Source organism: Hypanus sabinus, chromosome 10 (assembly GCF_030144855.1).
Source record: "Hypanus sabinus isolate sHypSab1 chromosome 10, sHypSab1.hap1, whole genome shotgun sequence".
Taxonomy (NCBI): Eukaryota; Metazoa; Chordata; class Chondrichthyes; order Myliobatiformes; family Dasyatidae; genus Hypanus; species Hypanus sabinus.
In genome coordinates this window covers 71,137,009-71,153,330 of record NC_082715.1, presented here as the reverse complement: position 1 = coordinate 71,153,330, position 16,322 = coordinate 71,137,009, and the positions used below count along the sequence as shown (strand labels likewise).

The 16,322-nt window shown below is 41.8% G+C and overlaps 1 protein-coding gene across 1 annotated transcript in view; it reads right to left on the bottom strand.

Annotated features, from left to right (window-relative positions):
- Nucleotides 1-16,322, bottom strand: part of LOC132400744 (CUB and sushi domain-containing protein 1-like) — a 2,029,389-nt gene that overhangs the window by 1,021,590 nt on the left and 991,477 nt on the right. The gene's annotated exons all lie outside the window — the stretch shown is intronic.

Genomic DNA, 16,322 nt, shown 5'->3' with positions numbered 1-16,322 from the left:
TGCTGGAGGAACTCAATAGGCCAGGCAGCATCAATGGAAAAGAGTACAGTCGTCATTTTGGGCTGAGATCTTTTTCATCAGGACTGGTAAGAAGATGAGAAATCGAGTAAGAAAGTGGGGGGGGGGAAGGGAGGAAGAACCACAGGATGATAGATTAAACATAGAGGTGGGGAGGGGTAAAATAAAAATCTCAGAAGTTGATTGGTGAAAGAGATACGGGGTTGGAGAAAGGGGAATCAGATCGGAGAGAACAGAATGCCATGGCATGAAGAAAAAGGGAGGGAGGAACATCAGAGGGAGGTGATAGGCAGGTAAGGAGGCAAGATGAAAGAGTGAAATGGGAATAAAGAATTGTGAAGGGGTGGGACATTACTGGAAGTTCGAGAAATTGAGGTTCACGCCATCATGTTGGAGGCTACTCAGATGGAATAGAAGGTGCTGCTCCACCAACCTGAGTGTGGAATCATCGTGACAGTAGAGGAGGCCATGGACTGACATATCGGAATGGAAATTGAATGTAGCTGGTCACTAGGAGATCCAGTTTTTCTGGTGGACTGAGTGCAGACACTCGATGAAGCCATCTCCCAATTTGTGCCAGGTCTCACCAATATACAGGAGGCCACACAGGGAGCACCAGGCACAGTAGATAACCCCAACAGACTCACAGGACAGGACTGCTAGCTCTGAATCAGGGCCATAGTTGGTAGAACTTGGACAGGACAATGGTTGGTATATCTGGGCCAGAGCAATTGCAATGTACTCCTTCATCTGAAGAGAAAAAGCAGCCCATTCACAAGGCTTGGGAAGCCACAGATCTACTATGTTCATTCTGAATACGACGATCTGGGAGGAGGTATGGGAGCCTGAAGACACATACTCAAATATTTCATAACAACTACTTCCCCTCTGCCATCAACTTTCTGAATGAGAACATAGTCCCACTATTTTTTGTTCTCTATTTGCACTACCTTTTTTAAAATTTAATTTGCAGTGTATTTTATGTATAGCACTGTACTGCTGCTACAAAACAACACATTTCATGACATACAGTATGTCAGTGATAATAAACCTGATTCTGATTCTGAACTGTGGCCACCTGAACAATGTAAGGAAATGGACCCCCGATTTGGTATGCTCCTAGGATGCCCAGAAAGGAAGGAATGAAAATCAGTTTTCTCTGTGGCTGGGCTTTACAGTCTCTCTCTCTCTCCCTCTCCCTCTCTCTCTCTCTCCCTCTCCCTCTCTCTCTCTCTCTCTCTCTTTGTCCATCAGTTCAGTTTAGTGTCCTGCTGCACCATGGTAGAGTGTTTGAAAAAAAAAGAAACTATAAAACTGACTTCACCCCAGACTACACTAAAGTGTGCTCCTGTCTAAAAGGGGTCAAAAATAACGACAATGTTGCTTGCTGAACTATTTGCAACACTGACTTTTCTATTGCCCATGGTGGGTTAAATGTCTGTAAAAAAACATGTTGAGGTGAGGTTAACAGGTGTCATTCATTCATTAGCATAGCTAATGTTATTTAAACAAGCTGGCTAGCTGCTAAGGAGTGACTCTATTGATGCCCTATGTGATGTGGCCAAACTCCCTGTAGACTTGCTTAAATTTGTAATAAAAGTTTAAAAATAACTCCATGATAATATAATATAAATACAAATTTTAATGTCACATTTTCTGCATTTACCCAACTTGGTTTACAGATGAGATAAAATCACTAAACAAAGTATTACATACACCCTTGGAGATCGACACGGGTGGAGATGCTACCTCCCTGAAATGAGTTTTTGCGGGGCGGGATGTCTGTAATTGGTACGCCTTTGAGAGGAAACTGGAATACCAAGGGGAAACCCACATGCTGACAGGAAGGACGCCAGAATTGAAATCAGCACTCTGACATTCCGAGCTATAAAAGCATTGCACGAACTGCTGGGCTGCTGAGGCACCCTCAGATCCCACAAATGCAGAAAAATCTGCTATAAATGATACAATAAAGAAAATCCACAAAGTTCAGATCACAGCAGAGTCTATTTCTGCTTTTATGTTACAGTTTTATGCTGGTTTATTGCATTGTAATGTGGTGCTTCAAACAGAATGAAAAAACTAAGTGGGAAAGACTGAACAGTAAGAATGATGAATATCTCCATAAACAATGGGATTTTTTTCAGCACCTTTGAATTAGAAGTCCCTTCTCAGCTCACTGCTTCCCCAAAGAAACAAACAGAAGTGATATGTATCTATATATCCAAATATATTCATATATATATATATATATATATATATATTTAAAGAACTCAGGTCACCAACAAATGTGCATGAAAGCTAATCATGTAAAAGCCATTATGATAGTAAGCTAAATACATAAGCACAAGAGATGCTGGTAATTCAGAGCAACACACACAAAATGCTGGAGGAACTCAGCTGTTCGGGCAGCATCTATGGAAGTTAATAAACAGCCAGCATTTTGGACCACGACCCTTCATCAGCACTGGAAAATAAGGGTGAAGCTGCCAGAATAAGAAGTTGGAAAGGGAAGGGGAAGGAGTACAAGCTGGTAAGTCTGTTCACCTAGTTTGTAATCTCAAAGTAATTCAATTAGTTTGAAAGAACATTGACAGTTCTGGGAAAGCAAGCAGTGAGCCTGGTATTTGCTGTTCTGTTAAAATCAGCACCAGCAGAGAAGCCATTATAGTCTCAGCGAATCAATCTCACTTTGTTGTGAAGCACCCTGACCCATGAAAAGTGGCAGAAGTTATTGCTTCACACTGTAAATGGTCATCAAACCCTCGGAATGAAGGTAAGGGGTTCAAGAGCTCACAACAATGAATGATCAAATATCTTGTCTGTTATTTAATTGAAATAAATATTTGGATACCCAGAGTGTCACATTGACAGATGCAGCTGTGCATTACTAATGAAGACCTCTCTATTCAACTGTAGCGATGCCATAGCTGTGATAAAGTGATAGATTTTCCATTAAAAAAGTAACATGCACTGATACCGAAAGGCCAGCAATATCTTGAACAATGCCACACACTCCATTCAGGGACTGTTTGTCCCACACTCATCAGAAAGTAGGCTACATAGTATCCATGCCAGGACCACCAGACTCAAATCTAGTTACTTTCCCCAAGCAGGAAAGCTGATCAACACCTCCAACACTAACCCACTGCTCCACACCCTCAAACATCACTACTTTATCATTTCCTGTCAGTCACCTTATGGATAGACAGTCCTGGACCTAGAATCAGTTTATTGATGTTATATAAGCTAACCTGTGCATTTAGATTGATGGTGTTTATTCTTGTGTTCTTTATCTTATTGAGTTTTTATTTGTGCTGCATCAGATCGGGAGTGCCAATCAATTACTTCATTCTCCTTTACACTTGTGTGCTGGAAATGATATGAAACAATCTTAAATATTGCATCAGAAAAAGAATCAGGTTTAACATCACCAGCATATGTCATGAAATTTGTTCTTTTGCAGCAACAAGATATTATAATACATAATAATTTTTAAAACTGCAAATTACAGTAAGGAACACATATAAAAAATGAAATTAAATAAGTGTCCAAAAATGCATCCACTATGCATTTTGAATGTACTCCAGGTACAAAGAGCAACTGCTTAATGGGATCATTAAGGTGATCTTCCCACAGCTTTTGCACAAAAATATTCACAAGTGCAAGAAAAATAATCTACATGAAGGAAAAAAGACTACAGGTTTACTTGAAGGAACACCTGAATCATTCTGCCCAGTCTTCCAAAATGTTGATCGTGAGAAAATCAGGAGAAAAATCTTGCTGAATTCAGTACTGATGCACACAAAAGCTCAGTTGGGTCAACAGTCCCTCAATAATTGAAAGTAAAATACTACAGAATGTGTAAAGCTTCCTGCATCTGCCTGTAAATGAACTGTTGTAGCGGTGTGCTACACGCAGCGCTAAAATTACGACACAGAGTCGGTAACTGCAGTCGAAGGAAAAAACTTTATTCAAAATCTTCAGCCTCACTTTTAAGCCTCCCTCAACCTGCCCCCCATGGTGCAGAGGCTCCAAAGCTCTGTGCTCGCAAACCCCCGTAGGCTATCTAATTGTGAGTCGGTTCGGATGTGCCAGGAAAAGGGTCGCCACATAACCCCCCCCCAGAACCGGCGATACACCCCCCAATGTCCGCAGTCTGGGCCACAACCTGCTTGGGAGGTCGGCCTCTCCGCCGAGGTGCCGGAAACTCGGCCGGTTGCGCCAGGTCCACATGGGCCGGTTTGAGGCGGTCCACCGTGAAAACCTCCTCTTTCCCCCCAACGTCCAGCACGAACGTGGACCCGTTGTTCCAGAGCACCATAAACGGCCCCTCATATGGCCGCTGCAGCGGTGGCCGATGCCCGCTCCTTCGTACAAACACAAACTTACAGTTCTGTAGGTCTTTGGGTATGCAGGTCGGGTGCCGCCCGTGCTGTGAAGTGGGTATGGGGGCCAGGTTACCGAGCTTCTCGCGTATTCTGCCCAGGACTGCTGCGGGATCTTCCTCTTGCCCCCTTGGGGCTGGTAGGAACTCCCCGGGGACGACCGGGGCGCGCCGTATACCAACTCGGCCGACGAGGCGCGCAGGTCGTCCTTGGGCTCTGTGCGGATGCCGAGTAGGACCCAGAGAAGCTCGTCCGCCCAGTTGGCTCCTCACAGGCGGGCCATGAGGGCCGACTTCAGGTGACGGTGGAAACGCTCCACTAGCCCGTTCGACTGTGGGTGGTAGGCAGTGGTGTGGTGCAGCTGAGTCCCCAAAAGGCTGGCCATAGCTGACCACAGGCTGGAGGTGAACTGGGCGCCTCTGTCGGAGGTAATGTGGGCTGGTACACCAAAGCGAGATATCCAGGTGGCGATCAGGGCTCGGGTGCAAGATTCGGAGGTGGTGTCGGTCGTGTAGCACACCGCTACAATTGGTGACCCCGACGGTCCAAACGATTTTTGGACCAGAAATGACCGACGCCGCCTCTGTTCATGCGGTTTCGTTGAAACTGCCGGGTTTCTGGACACAGCGCCCGAACCTATGGTTCCAGCAAGCCGAAGCCCAATTCCACGTTCGTCAGATCATGTCGGGGTCACCAATTGTAGCGGTGTGCTACACGCAGCGCTAAAATTACGACACGGAGTCGGTAACTGCAGTCGAAGGAAAAAACTTTATTCGAAATCTTCAGCCTCACTTTTAAGCCTCCCTCAACCTGCCCCCCATGGCGCAGAGGCTCCAAAGCTCTGTGCTCGCAAACCCCCGTAGGCTATCTAATTGTGAGTCGGTTCGGATGTGCCAGGAAAAGGGTTGCCACACTGTCTTGTTTAAAGTTCAAAGAAAATTCATTATCAAAGAACATATGTGTCATCATATACTACCCTTAGATTTATTTTCTTGCAGATATTCACAGTAGAACAAAGAAAGGCAGCCACCATTGTCCCCGTGCCGAAGAAGTCTTCAGTGTCCTGCCTCAGTGACTACCGTCCCGTTGCACTCAGATCCATTATCATGAAGTGTTTTGAGAGGCTCGTCATGAGGCACATCAAGACCCTGCTGCCCCCCTAACTGGACCCCTGCAGTTTGGGTACCGTCCCATCCATTCAACAGACGATGCCTTTGCCACCACCCTCCACCTGGACCTAACCCACCTGGACAAAAAAGACATGTACCTTTGAATGCTGTTCATAGACTTCAGTTCAGCATTCAACACAATCATCCCTCAGAAACTGATTGGAAAGCTGAGCCTACTGGGCCTGAACACCTCCCTCTGCAACTGGATCCTAGACTTCCTGACTGGGAGACCTCAGTCAGTCCAGATCAGAAACAGCATCTCCAACACCATCACACTGAGCACAGGGACTGCCCAGGGCTGTGTGCTCAGTCCATTGCTGTTCACTCTGCTGACCCTTGACTGTGCTGCAACACACAGCTCGAACTGCATCATCAAGTTCGCCAATGACACGACTGTGGTGGGTCTCATCAGCAAGAACGACGAGTCAGCTTACAGAGAGGAGGTGCAGAGGCTAACAGACTGGTGCAGAGCCAACAACCTGTATCTTAATGTGAACAAAACAAAAGAGATGGTTGCTGATTTCAGGAGGGCACGGAGCGACCACTCCCCACTGAACATTGATGGCTCCTCGGTAGAAATCGTTAAGAGCACCAAATTTCTTGGTGTTCACCTGGCAGAAATTCTCACCTAGTCCCTCAACACCAGCTCCATAGCAAAGGAAGCCCAGCAGTGTCTCTACTTTCTTCAAAGGCTGAGGAAAGTTCATCTCCCACCCTCCATCCTCATCACATTCGACAGGGGTTGTATTGAGAGCATCCTGAGCAGCTGCATCACTGCCAGGTTCGGAAATTGCACCAACTCAGACACTGCAGCGGATAGTGAGGTCAGCTGAGAAGATCATCGGGGTCTCTCTTCCCGCCATTACAGACATTCACACTACATGCCGCATCCGCAAAGCAAACAGCATTATGAAGGACCCCATGCACCCCTCATACAAACTCTTCTCCCTCCTGCCATCTGGGAAAAGGCACTGAAGCATTCGGGCTCTCACGACCAGACTATGTAACAATTTCTTCCCCCAAGCTATCAGACTCTTCAATACCCAGAGACTGGACTGACATCAATTTACTGCCCTCTACTGTGCCTATTGTCTTGTTTATTATTTATTGTAATGCCTGCACTGTTTTGTGCACTTTATGCAGTCCTGGGTAGGTCTGTAGTCTAGTGTAGTTTTTTTCTGTTGTTTTTATGTAGTTCAGTGTAGTTTTTGTACTGTTTCATGCAGCACCATGGTCCTGAAAAACATTGTCTTGTTTTTACTGTGTACTGTACCAGCAGTTATGGTCAAAATGACAATAAAAAGTGACTTGACTTGACTAGAAATACAATAGAATTGATCAAAAACTACACACGAAGATGCTAATTAAGTAATGTGCAAAAGAAGCCAAGTGTAACAGGTCTGTAAGGTGAATTGCAGTGAATTACAATAGAAATGGTACTCTTTGTAACATCAGATCTTTCAGACATAGTCATACAGAATGGAAGCAGGTCCTTCAAACTAACTGGCCCAACATCCAGCAGCACCCATCAAAGTTCAAAGTGAATTTATTATCAATGTACATTTATGTCACCATATACAACCCAGAGATTCATTTTCCTGTATAGTATATACAAAGAAGAGAAAATCGAGATAATAATAATAAATAAATAAGCAATAAATATTGAGAACGTGAGATGAAGAGCCTTTCTAATTGAGCCATAGGTTGTGAGAAAGGTTCAGTGTTGGGGTGAGTGAATTTGAGAGAAGTTATCCCCTCAAGGTTCAAGAGCCTAATGGTTGAAGGATAATAACTGTTCCTGATGTTTTATGGTGTGGATCCTGAGGTTCCTGTACCTCGTCCCTGATGGCAGCAGCATGGTCTGGATAGTTGGTGGCTCTAACAATGGATGTAGCATTGGGCATGAGGTACAAGAGACTTAGGTCCCACACCACCAGGTTCGAGAACAGTTATTATTCTGCAAACCATCAGGCTCCTGAACTGGAATGGATAACTTCACTTTCTTCAACTCTAAACTGATCCCAGAACCTACAGATTCACTTTTAAGGATTCTACAACTCATGTTCTCAGTACTTTTTTGAATTATTTGCACAATATATCTTGTTTTGCAATTGGTTGTTTGCCAGACTTCATGTACAGTTTTTCTATTGCACTCCTTTATTTTCTTTAAATGCCTGCAAAAAATGAATCTCAAGGTAGTATATGTACATATATCTACTTGGATAATTAATTTACTTTGACTTTTGAATTTTGTGCATGCCAACACTAGATTCTTACCTAAACTTTTCATTTGACTGTGTTTGGTCCAGATCCCTCCAAACCTTTCCTATCCATGTACCTGTCCAAGGTTAAGAGTCAATGGTGAGTTTATTGCTATGTACACAAGTATATGAACTGTATTCCAGATTCAGCGAAGTTTTTACATGCAGCTGCATCACAGGCACATACCACCAGATAAGCAGAATTCACAAGAGGAACATAAATTATATATAAATTATTTATATAATCTTTACAAGAAAGAACACAATTAGAACAAAATAAAATCTATTTCAGTTCAAAATGATTATGATGATTCTAAACTACTGTGATAAGGGTCTTGCCCATTGTTTCAAGAACAGAATGGTTGAAAGTGACTTCTTTTAAATGTTGTTACTGTACCTGCCTCACCCACTTCTTCTGTCAGCTCATTCTATATACTGACGACCCTTAGGGTGAAAATTTTGCCTCACAGGTTAATTGGTTCTCTCCGTAAACCTATGCCCTCTAGTTCTTGATTCCTGAACCCTGTGAAGAGGACTGTGCCCTATCTATGCCCCCCCCCCCCCATGATTACTCCAATGTCTCCTACACACCAAGGGAAAAATACTGCTCAACCTTTCTCCATAACACAGTTCCTCTACTCCTGACAACATCCTTGTAAATCTCATTTCTACTCTTTAAGTCATAATGTATTTTCCCTGTAGCAGGGTGACAAAAACTGCACTGAAAACTCCAAATATGACCTCACCAATATATCTACCACTGCAATGTAACATCCCAGCTTCCATCCCCTTTGTGCTCAGATTTCTGAACACTCCATGAAATCATGAACACTTGCTCATTATTTTCTCTCCTTTTGCACTATTTGTGGATTTATCTTTTTTATATTTCTTACTGTAACTTAGAGTAATTTTTATCCATGCACTGTACTGCTGCTGCAAAACAACAAAATTCATGATATTTGTCAGTGATATTCAACTTAATACTGATTCCGATTCAGATTCTGATCCTGTGGAAGATATAAGGATAAGCATAAATTTATTATCAAAGTAAGTATATGTCACCCTGAGATTCATTTTCCTGTAGGCACTCCCAGTAGAGTAAAGAAACAACAGAATCAATGAAAAACCACACATAAACAAACACTGACAATCAAATGCAAAACAAGATGATCTGTGCAAATGCATAATAATAATAATAATAATTTTATTTTAAATAAATAATACTGAGAACATGAGTTATGGAGTCTTTGAAAGTGAACTACAGGTTGTAGAATCAGCTGAGTGAAGTTATCCATGCTGGGTTAGCGGCCTGATGATTAAAGGAAAATGACTGCTCTTGAAATCGATGCTGTGGCAGCTGAAGCTCCTGCACCTCTTGCCCAATGGCAGCAGCATAAAGGAACCATGCCTGGATACTGGTACCCTTGATGATGGTGGGTGAATACTGCAACTTCAAATCAAAATATCTGTCAGCATGAACCAATCTGGCCATTTTCCTCTGGCCTCGCTCATTCAAAGGGCCTTTTTGCCCACAGAACTGTCACTCTCTGGATGTTTTTTTGCTTTTTGCACCATTCTCCGTAAATTCTAAAGACTGTTCTGTGTGAAAATTCCAGAAGATCAGCTGTTTCTGAGATACTTAAACCACTCCATTTCACACCAACAGTCATTCCACAGTCAAAGTCACTGAGATCACATTCTGATGTCTGGTCTGAGCAACAAATTAAACTCTTAACTATGTTTGTATGCTTTTATGCATTCATTTGCTGGCAAGTGAATGATTAATTCAAAGTAAATTTTATTATCAAAGTACACATATGTCACTATATACAATACTGTGATTAATTTTTTGTGAATATACTCAATAAATCTATAAATTAATAAGCATAACATGGGCTCAATGGTTGGAAGAGTTGTATCCACTTTTTTTGCAGGATTTTCCATTCAAGGGCATTGGTATTTCCATACCAGGCTGTGATGCAGCCAGTCAATATACTTCTATAAACATCTGTAGAAGTTTATGAAAGTTTTAGATATCATGCTGAATCTCCACAAACTACTAATGAAGTAGAATTACTGCTATGCTTTCTTCATAATTGCACTTGCATGCTGGGCCAAGGACAGGCCCTCTGAAATAATAACACCTGTGAATTTAAAGATACTAACACTCTCTGCCTCTGATCCACCAATGAGGACTGGTTCAAGAACCTCTGGCTTCTTTCTCCTGAAGTCAGTTCCTTTCATCTTGCTGACATTGAGTAGAAGGTGGTTGTTATGACACCACTCAGCCAGATTTTCAATCTCCCTCTGAAATGTTGATTCATAACCATCTCTGATTCAGCCAATAGCAATGGTGTCATCAGCAAACTTGAATATGGCATTGGAACTGTGCTTAGCCACTCAGTATTAAGTGTAAAGTGAGTAGAGCAGGGGACTAAGTACATAGCTTTGTGGTGCACCTGTGCTGATGGTGATTGTGGAGATATTGTTGCTAATCTGAAATTATTGGAGTCTGAATATGAGGAAATCAAGGATTCAGTTGTGTAAGAATGTATTAATGCTGAGCTGTAGTCATTAAAGAGCATCCTGAAGTATGCATCTTTGCTGGCCAGATACTCCACAGATGAATGAAGAGCCAGTGAGATAGCAACTGCTGTGCACCTGTTATTCAGGTAGGCAAAGTGTAGTGGATCTCAGTTGCTTCTCAGGCAGGAGTTGATACATTTCATCACCAACCACATGCAACTGTTCATTAATGCAATTAGATATTTGCATTATAAGTAGATGTATCTAATGACGTGACCACTCAGTGCATAACACACGACTAAACCACTCAAGGAAGCCAAGTGTCATAAAACTCACTTCGTTTAGTTTTCAGTGTGGAGAAAAAAGAGTTTTGGAATTATGTCAAATGACCTCCCTCTCCAATTGGATCCTCAACCTCCTAATCGGAAGACCACAAACTGTGCGGATTGGTGAATACACATCCTCCTCGCTAATGACCCACTGCTCAGCTCTCTCTATACACATGACTGTGCGGCTAGGCATAGCTCAAATACCATCTATAACTTTGCTGACAATACAACCATTGTTGGTAGAATTTCAGGTGGTGACGAGAGGACGTACGGAAGTGAGATATGCCAACTAATGGAGTGGTGCCACAACAACCTGGCACGCAACGTCAGTAAGACGAAAGAGATTATTGTGGACTTCAGGAAGGGTAAGACAAAGGAACACATAGCAATCCCCATAGAGGGTCAACGTGGTCCCAACATACCAGTACAGTTATAAAGAAAACAACAGCAACTATACTTTATTAGGAGTTTGAAGAGATTTGGCATGCCAACAAGTACACTCAAAAATGTCTATAGATATACCGTGGACAGCATTCTGATAGGGTGCATCACTATCTGGTATGGGGGTGAGGAGCTACTGCACATGTCCGAAAGAAGCTGCAGAGGATTGTAACTCTAGTCAGTTCCATCTTGGGTACTAGCCTACAAAGTACCAAGGACATCTTCAGGGAGCTGTGTCTCAGAAAGGCAGTGTCCATTATTAAGGACCTCCAGCACCCCGGGCATGTCCTTTTCTTACTGTTACCATCATGTAGGAGGTACAAAAGCCTGAAGGCACACACTCAGTTATTCAGGAACAGCTTCTTCCCCTCTGCCATCTGATTCCTAAATGGACCTTGAACCCTTGAATACTACTTCACGTTTTTTTAAAATATACAGTATTGCTGGTTTTGCAGGTATTTTAATCTATTCAATATACATATTTTTCTTTCGGCAGATCGGGTAGATGGAGCTCATCAGCCTGGGAAGGCAGTTTATCTAAGAGAGGGAAAACTCTGATTTCAAACCTCTGCTGCCTTGTGGCCATACCCACTCATGGGAAAGTCTTCAGGAATAAACCCTGAGGACAAATCTGGAGCTGGAGTCCCTAAGGCAGTCCGATGTTGCCTTCAACCTCGTCCTGACAACTCTTGCGACAACACTGGTGCCAAGCTGTATTGGCCCTTGCCCTTCCCTTGGACAACATCATTGTCGTGGAAAGGGGAGACTTGCTGCATGGGCAACTGCTGGTCTTCAATACAACCTTGCCCAGGCCTCGCAAGACTAACGGATGCCACCACATACATATACTGTAATTGATTTATTTATGAATTATTATTATTATTATCTAATTTATTACTTTTTCTCTTCTATATTATGTATTGCATTGAACTGCTGCTGCTAAGTTAAAAAATTTTACATCACATGCTGGTGATAATAAATTAGATTCTGACTGATTCTGACTTTTTTGTCAAGTTGAAGACTTGTCATGTGATCCTTGGTTGCAATTTGCTCTGGAAACAGTAGAGGGCAATAGTGTACCATATAGTCTCCACCCTTACTGTGATGTGTGTGCCAGGTATTCCCTTTCTGCAATCTGAGTAATTTCCCAGTGTTAGGGATTTCACACTTCTATCATAAGAACAATAATTTAAACCAGATACTACTGGCTGGCACCATTGAACAGAATTTCAAATATCTAATCTGTGGTGCAGCTTCAATTCTCAATAGGTGGTGAATACAAGAGATGCAGGGGAATTTCTAAACCACAATCTGTAAGGAACTAATCTTACTGTCAGAATATCATAGAATCATAGACGTACAGAAATGAGTTTCCTCCTATCAGCACAATTAATCCCATTTTCTATATTAAACTCAAAGTCCTCTCCACCTTTCCTACCTAAATACAGTATCTGTCCAAACACCTTTTAAACATTGTTTTGGTATTCGTATCAGTTAATTATTGGCACATATATCAAAATACTGTGAAAAGCTTGCCTTGTATACTGTTATGCAGATTAAATTATTACACCGAGCATTGAGGTAGAATAAGGGAAAACTAACAATGCAGACACATCCCATTTCCCAGCGGTCTTCAGGCCATGCCACTCAGGGATTTAAGACCACAAGTCCAGAAAGTATAGGAGCAGAAGAAGGCTATTCGACCTACTATTTGAATGGAGTCTGCTCCGCCATTCAATCATGGGCTGATCCAATTCTTCCAGTCATCCCCACTCTGCTGCCTTCTCCCCATACCCTTTGATGCCCTGGCTAATCAAGAACGTGTCTATCTCTGCCTTAAATACACCCAATGACTTGGCCTCTGCTCCCACTCATGGCAACAAATTCCACAGATTTACCACCCTCTGACTAAAGGAATTTCTCCGCATCTCAGTTCTAAATGGACATCCTTCAATCCTGAAGTCATGCCCTCTTGTCCTAGAATCCCCAACCATGACTTGGCGTGAATATTATTTTTGATATTGTATACACTGTGGTCTGTCTGTGACTGTGTGTACTATGTTTTGATATCGTATGTGTTGTGTTCTGTGTGACTGTATATACTATGTTTTGATATCGTATGTGCTGTGTTTTGTGTGACTGTATGTACTATGTTTTGATATTGTATGTGCTGTGTTCTGTGTGTGACTGCATGTACTATGTTTTGATATTGTATGTTCTGTGTGTGACTGTATGTACTATGTTTTGATATTGTATGTGCTGTGTTCTGTGTGTGACTGTATGTACTATGTTTTGTGCCTTGGCTCTGGAGGACAGCTGTTTGATTTAACTGCGTACATGTGGCTGAATGACAATTAAACTTGAATCTGCGAATAAGTGCACTGTAGAGTATGGTAGAACAGAGAGATCTGAGAATACATAATTCCTCGAAAGAGTTGTCACAGTTAGATAGTGTTGTGAAGAGTGTTTTTGTCACATTGGTCTTCTTAAATCAGAGTACTGAGTAGAGAAAAAAGGACCTAGGGCTTTCTCGGCATATGTGATGAATAAACTCTTCTCGGGCTTCCAGCCATGTATAGGTATCTATTTTAGCCGACACTTAGATGACAAGCTCTGCCATCTTCATCAGGGATGAAACATTCAAACACCCCTGATGAAAATGGCAGAGCTTGTCACTGAATCTTTGGTTATAATTGATACCTCTACTTGGCTGTAAAATCAAGAAGAGCTTATTCGTCTTTGAGTAGAGGAGTTGGGATTTTATGTGAAAGTGGTATAAAACGTAAGGCCAAGGCCTAATTAGGAGTATTGTTTGCAGTTCTAGTCATGTCTATACCTACAAGAAAGATGTAAATAAGACTGAAGGAGAGCAGAGAAAATCTACAAAGACGTTCCCGGAAGCTGAGATATAAAGAAAGGTTGAAGAGGTTATGACTTTTTTTTCCCTGGAGTGGAAGAGAATGAGGGGAGATCTGATTAAGGTATACAAAATTATGAGGAGTATAGACAGGATAAGTGCAAGCAGGCTTTTCCACTGAGGTTGGGTGAGAGCAGAACTAAAGCTCATAAGTTAAGGGTGAAAGATGAAACATTTAAAGGGAAATGGAGAGGGAGTTTCTTCAAACAGGTGGTAGAGTGAGTGTGCAACAAGTCAGCAGTGGAAAAGTTCGACTGCAACATTTAAGAGAAGTTTGGGTAAGTACATGGATGGGAGGAGAGTGCTATGTTTTAGTTGCACGTCAATGGGATTAGGCAGTATAAAAGTTTGGCACAGTGTAAATGGGCCTGTTTCTCTGCTCTATTGCTCTATGATTCGAAGAAAATAGGCAAAAAGTAAGCTTTTGTCAGACAGGTCGACGACCTTGAATCTGATAATTAGTAATTTGGTTCTACCACTGTTCGGACATAATTTTTGCCAGCTAGTTTCAAATTCCCCATGTCACCACTGTTTGGTGTTGCTATTAACAGGATCAGCTATTAGAATAGTCTTTCAAATTTGCAAGTCATTCCTCTGTGCTATTCCACTTTGATTTTTACAACCTGAGCTTATCTAGCCCCAGTCCTGTGTCTGTGCCAACTTCATCACCACCACAAGGTCATGAAGATTCAATCGTCTTTCAAGACGAGACACAAGAACCCCACTTTCAGACACGTAACTCCGCTTAGTTGTATAATTCAACTCTACACTGAAAGTGGCAATAACCACCCTTCTGAAATAAGTAAATACAGATACCTTGTAAGGTATTTTGTCTTTACTGTACTTAAATAAATTTCACTTGTTCTTTCTTTTTCCTCGTTATTCAACTTGTACTATATACAGGGTACTTTAAAAGTAGGGTGAGATGATCATCAAGTGGATGAGAGGAGTTCATTTATTTAATCCTAATCTAACCACCTGTGATTTAGCAAAATCACTCATATGGCACTGTACAGTGTCTAATCATTCTGGATTTGTAGTGGTCATCCTGTACCAATGTTGCATAATCTCCAATGTGAAGACACAAGCGACCAGATGCTAGAATGCTGCTCCTTAAATCTTCAGATGTGAGAGTTCTTCCAGCATTATGTTTGTTGCACTAGATTTTGGCATCTGCAGTGCCTTGTATCTCCAGTGTGTTTCAGAATGGTAGGGTTGGACAGTGTAGGATGAACTAAGTCAAGCAGTGGGATTAGGGTGAAGAAAAATTCCTTTGTATGCGCACAAACTAAGAGATTAATTCTCCACACTTGAATTTTCAATCCTCGAACAATGAGCAAAGTGAAAACTGCTTCCCGTAGAATATGAAAGGAAAATATTGAAATCTGGTCCAAATCACCCAACTATAGACAGAATGTTTTTCAGCCAATGGCTTTAACTAATCCTTCAAGGATCCATGTTTACAATGCTCCATTTGCAAATTAACTCTAACTGAGCTTTGCTGCTTGACATTAATCATCCATTAAAATATTCTATTTACTTGTTGGCTAAAACTACTGTTGACTCATGTTTTAATCATTAACTATTGCTTCAGTTCTGACGACTACTTAATTACCAGTAAACACAAACACAACATCCAGGGCTGATGTCATTATCCTTATTTTACAACAAGTGGGGGAAAAGTATCTGTAATTACGGACATTAACAAAATTATAGAAAACTATTTTGCATCAAATCATATGGATGAAGACAGCTAATAATTTTGGTTCTTACTTTCAATTAGTCAACATGAGAGTTATACTGTTTGCTCCAAACATCACTAGATTCATCACAAAACAACGTTATAAATGTTCACAAAACTCTCTCTTGGGTGGGTCCATGTGGAGCAAACTCAATGGGCCGAATGGCCTAATCTGCTCCTACGCCTTATGGTGGTGCTTTGTTTATTTATCGGTTTATTTATGTATGTATTTATTTATTTATTTAATGGTACTGTGCAGAGCAGATCCCTTTGGCTCAATGAACAACACCACCCAACTATTTAACACCAGCCTTATCACAGGACAAATTAAAATGACCAATTAACCTACTAATCCGTACATCTTTGGAAAGTGGGAGGAAACTGGACCACCAGGAGGAAATGCATGCAGTCATGGTGGAATGTACAAACGCCTTACAGAAACACGAGAATTGAATGCCGAACTCTAATGCCCTGACTACACGAGCATGCTGTGGACTTGGAAGCTATGTGCACCAAAGCATATTTTTTTGCT